Source organism: Apodemus sylvaticus, chromosome 1 (genome assembly GCF_947179515.1).
Source record: "Apodemus sylvaticus chromosome 1, mApoSyl1.1, whole genome shotgun sequence".
In the NCBI taxonomy this organism is placed as follows: domain Eukaryota; kingdom Metazoa; phylum Chordata; class Mammalia; order Rodentia; family Muridae; genus Apodemus; species Apodemus sylvaticus.
In genome coordinates this window covers 95,261,454-95,266,454 of record NC_067472.1, presented here as the reverse complement: position 1 = coordinate 95,266,454, position 5,001 = coordinate 95,261,454, and the positions used below count along the sequence as shown (strand labels likewise).

The 5,001-nt window shown below is 47.4% G+C and overlaps 1 pseudogene; it reads right to left on the bottom strand.

The window, feature by feature from the left end:
• Positions 1–3,986: 3,986 nt before the first annotated feature.
• LOC127697979 (translation machinery-associated protein 7-like) lies at positions 3,987–4,271 on the bottom strand (annotated as a pseudogene).
• Between the last annotated feature and the right edge of the window lie 730 nt (positions 4,272–5,001).

Sequence of the window (5,001 nt, the reverse complement as noted above, 5' to 3'; positions counted from 1 at the left end):
GGTTTTGGAAGGGGGTTTAATGACCAATGTCAAGGGTGGTCTCACTGGCCAACACATGTGGAACTTGGCTCATGATGTGAAGATGATGGGAGAAAGACAGATGGAATCGCTGGAGTAGAGCCACAGGCTGGACCTCTCCAGGAACTGCAGGATAGCTCTGTTGGGAGGATGCCTATGAAGGCATTCATTGCCGCCAGACCCGGTGGTAGGCACAGTGCCTGGGTAACAAAGATGATAGCTTTGCCTGTATCACGTTTTCCTCTTGAAAGGCATGAACAAAAATGACCACTAGGGGGCAGGAGGGCCCGCTTTAGCAAGACAGCTTGCTAGTCAGAGCTGGAATTTCTTTCCTGGTCTCAGGGCCTGTGAACCCTCAGGTCCTGATTCCAGTTCTCAGCTCACACAGAATAAGAAAATAAAGGTATGACACATGGGGCTAGGAAGGGAATTTGGAGGTGCCTGTATGGGACTTAGTGAAAAAGATTCTATCATGCTTATAATTAAAATACAAAGTAAAAGAAAATTTTAGGTATTAAATTGGTATAAAGTCCAAATGAAAGAATCACAATCATTTTACCACTAAATAGAAGCCTGCTACAACCCAAACCTATTAGTATATTATATGCTTGAAACGGCAATGTGAATTCTTCAAAATATCCTGGAGCATCATTGACACGGAATTTTCTTTGAACAAATTGATGAAAGAAAACTTACAAGCAGGGGCTACAGAGATGATGGCTCAGTGGTTAGGAGCTCGGGCTGTTCTGGCAGAGAATCTGAGTTCGGTTCTCAGCACCTCTGTTAAGTGACTCACATCTGTAATTCTAGCTCTTGGGGAACCCTGAGACTTTAGCCTCTATGGCACCCACAGGTACATACACATAATTAAAACAATTTTTTAAATTTACAAGTAACATTTTTTTTGACAAGGTATCACTACAAATCTGTGGCTGGCCTGGAGCCGCTGCCTACCTTTATCTCCCCAGTGCTGGGATTAAAGACTGTGCCATCTGCTACAAATACATTTGTAACCACTCAAAAGTCTATAGTGGTTGAAGTTGTATTTGAATTTGAAGGTTATTAGAACTTTCTCTTCTCATTTTTTTCATCAAATGTACACACACACACACAGCATTTCTTGTGAGAGGCACTGGATAGTTGCCCACCGAACCTTTTCTGTTCAAATTCATAAATTCATAAAATGGCGGTTATGTGCTGACTTGTGGAACACGTGTTTGACTGGAGAACCAAAAGTGCCCCTGAGCTGAGAAAGTTCACACAGCCAAGCACCTAGAGTAACCTCTAGGAGCACCTAGTCCTGCTGGTCACGAGGAGTTCTGATTTGTGGCTTCAGACCTGACATGACTCTCTGCCTTTCCCTCACAAACAAAGCAGACGTGTCCGGTCTGGTATTGATACAACATGGGTGAATCTCAGAAAACATTATCCTGACTGAAGGAAGCCAGACACAAAAAGTGCAGGCTGCGTGATTCCATTTACTTGAAGTCTGAGAAAAGGAATAACAAATTTGTACTGATAGAAAGCAGATGAATACGTGTCTGGGTCAGAGGCATGGGAGGCAAAGGGGCGACAACCAAGAGGCTCATGGAGGGGACACAACAGCCTTCTTTTTGAAGGCCGATTTCAATTCATAGAATTTCCATAGGCCGTAAAATTCCTTCCTTCCTTCCTTCCTTCCTTCCTTCCTTCCTTCCTTCCTTCCTTCCTTCCTTCCCTCCCTCCCTCCTTCCCCCTCCCTCCCTCCTTCCTTCTTTCTTCTCTTCCTCCTTCCCCCTCCCTCCTTCCCTTCTTCCTTCTTTCCTTCCTTCCCTCTCTCCCTCCTTCCCTCCTTTCTTCCTTCCTCTCCCTCCCTCCCTCCTCCCTCCTTCCTTCCCTCCCTCCTTCCTTCCTTCCTTCCTTCCTTCCTACCTCCCCCTCCCTCCTTCCTTCCTTCCCTCTTTTCCTTCCTGAGCAGATCCATGCATGTGCTCTGCATGGCCTCAAACTTGTGCAATTGAGGATGATCTTGAATTCCTTAATTTTAAAAAAATTTTATGTCTATGGATGTTTTGCCTGCATGTGTGTCTGTCTGTGTACCGTAAACATAGCAAGGCGGCCAGAAGAGGGCATCAGATCCCCTGCTACTGCAGTTACAGACCATTGGTAAGATGCCATACTGGTGTCAGAGATCCAGTCTGGCTTCTCTGGAAGAGCAGCGAGTGCTCTTAAGCCCTGAGCCAACTCTCCAGGCCTGACCTTGAACTCTCGGTCCACCTGCCTCCACCTCCCACATGCTGGATTGGTTCTGGGAGTGCACTGTCACACTGGGTTTCGTTGATTCATGCAGTCCTGGGGAATCAAACCACAGCTTCCTGTAAGCACTCTGCGGACTGAACTACATTCCCAGCCCCTAACTCTTCTTTTTCTTTTGATCTCCCCTCCAACCATTATAAAAAACCATTTTTAGTCCTTTGACAGGCATGGTTTGGCTGGCAGGGATAGCTTGCCAACTCCTGTCTTACAAAGGTATACTGAGTATAGGAATCTGAGGGTGGAGGGCTCTGGAGAGGGAGCGGAACTCGAAAGTCTGGCTCTCGGTATCGGAAAGGAGCCACGGCCTTTAAATTGTGTTGCAGGCTCTCCGCTCCTATGTGCTTGGAATGAAACCCAGCTGTCCTTTCAGCACTGGAAGAGGCTGAGTACTGTTCTTAACACAGTTGGACTGTTTGACTTCCAGGCTTCTGAATTTGACTTTCAAATTAGTTTTCAGAAACCATTAGTGTAAAGGCACAACTAAAACAGTAAGAGAAGGCCATAGGTAGACATAATATCTGTCAGGAACTGTGTTAGTCGGGACAGGCTAACTTTATATAGGAAAGATAGGCATTTAGCTCGCCTGGGGGTGGAAGGCCAAGACTGGGCAGGGCCGCTGGACGACATCGATAGGAGGGGCATGCAGAAGGAAGGGGTTGGATCTTAAATAAGATCCAAGAAAGTGGGTTGGCTAAGGGCTAAGAGCTGGCCTCAGACTCACAGCAATCCTCCTGCCTTTGCTTCTTGAGTGCTAGGAGTCCAGGTGTGACCCGCCTTGCCGGCTCAGGCTCATTCTTAGAACTCTCCTGAGACTCCAGGGTCCCATAAGACCTACCTCCATCTCTTCTAAGGGCAGCTTCCCCAGAGACCTAAGAATCTCAGGCTAGGTCCCACCTCATAAAGGACTGACTGCCTCTCAGTGGCACCAGCACATTCTGGACCCAACTCTGAACACAAGAGCCCTCAAAGCCACACTGGAACCACACTGAAGCACAGCAGGCTATAGGCATGAAGGGTCTTGGTTAACTGAGCTCTGATGTTGTTTGTTTGAGACAGTTTCACTGTGTTTCCCAGACTTGTACTGATATCCTAGAGTCAAATGATCTTGCCGCCTCAGCATCCTAAGGACCAAGACTACAGACACAAGCCAAAATTTGTAGTGTTTTTGTTTTGTTGTTGGGACAGGATGCTGCTCTGTTTTCCGAGCTAGACTGAAAGCATCAATCCTCTTGTCTCCGCCTCTCCAGTGCTGGGGTTCACAGGTGTGTGCTACCACACGGGCAATCAAATTTGCTTATGGATGAGGTCTGTACAAAGGCATCTGTGTGACTAGACTCAGAGTAGGAGCTCCGCCTCCAGGGAGGCAGTTTACACATCACTTCCCCTAGGATCAAGAGTACAGGCTAGGGAAGTAGCCTGCTTTGTGGGATGCTTGGGCGGGTCTCTAAGACTGCATGGTACTGAGTTTCTTTTTTTTTTTTCTTTTCCTTTTCCTTTTTTAACTGCAGTATTCACTTTATTTATTGTTTTGTTCTTTTATACAAAAGTTTATTACAGTGTACAACAACAGACTCTAGAACAGCACTTCATCCTAGCTATTAGGTGGCAAAGATGTTATGACAGGGAATCCAGATGTTGGACAGATTACAGGATAACACTTCATTCTAGCTGTAGTGGCAAAGATGTTATTTACGGCAGGGAATCCAGATGTTTAAATAGGAATGGAAGAGGAGGGTCACCATCACCTCAGAGGTGAGGAACAGCTTACTTTTTGCCAGATTTCTTAATTCCACCTGTGGCCAGGGGGCCCTTCCCTGTGGCCTCGGCTTTTAGCTCCTTGAGTTTCTTCTGTTCCTCCTTCCGTTTCTGCTTGAAAGCCTTATCTTCCTTGTCCATCTCCTTGGCCTGCTTCTTGGCTATTTCAGGGGCTTCTTCTTGCCACCTTCCCAGCCCAACATGGCGCCTCCAGCCCCTTCCGGTACTGAGTTCTACACATCAGTTCCCACTTGTAAATATCCACAGACATCTCTGCCTTTTGCTTATTGTCCCCGAGTTTTTGGGATTCACCTGTCTTGTTCCTATCCCTCTCCCTGTCTAGAACTCAAGTGAGGTGTGTTGGTCTTGTGACTGGCGGTTTCTCTTCAAATCAGAAATTGATACCACAGAGAGATGTTGGAGTGTCAAGGTCATACCAGGGTGGCCACTCTGATTTCTTCCTCTCCCCTTTCTTTCCTTTCTTCCCCTTGCCTTTTCTCCAGCGGCCTTCATGCAGCTGACCTATGATAATTTCAGCTTCTTGGACCTGCCTTCTCTCGGGGACTGAGCCATGCCGTGTGTATCCTGAAGCTGTCCCCCTAGAACCTCGCACAGGGCACAGTCCAGAGTAGATGGTGCCTTTAGTTCAGTAGGGGGATCACCCAGGCCTGACTGGAAACTAGAAGCTATAGTCAGCTCCACTGCCTGTCCTCAGGGGCCCTTGTCCATTTGGGATACTGGCCTGTTGTTATACTCCAGAATAGACTGTCGTGTTTACTTACAGGAAACCAGAGGGTGGAGGGGGAATGGAAAGCAAGGAGGGAATCTTGTAACACCGCAGGGCAGAGTGATGAAGGCCAGGGCAGGGACAAGGTCAGGAAGAGCAAAAGGGACTCTGGCCCAGGACAGAGGCAGAGAGAGCAAAGCAGAGAG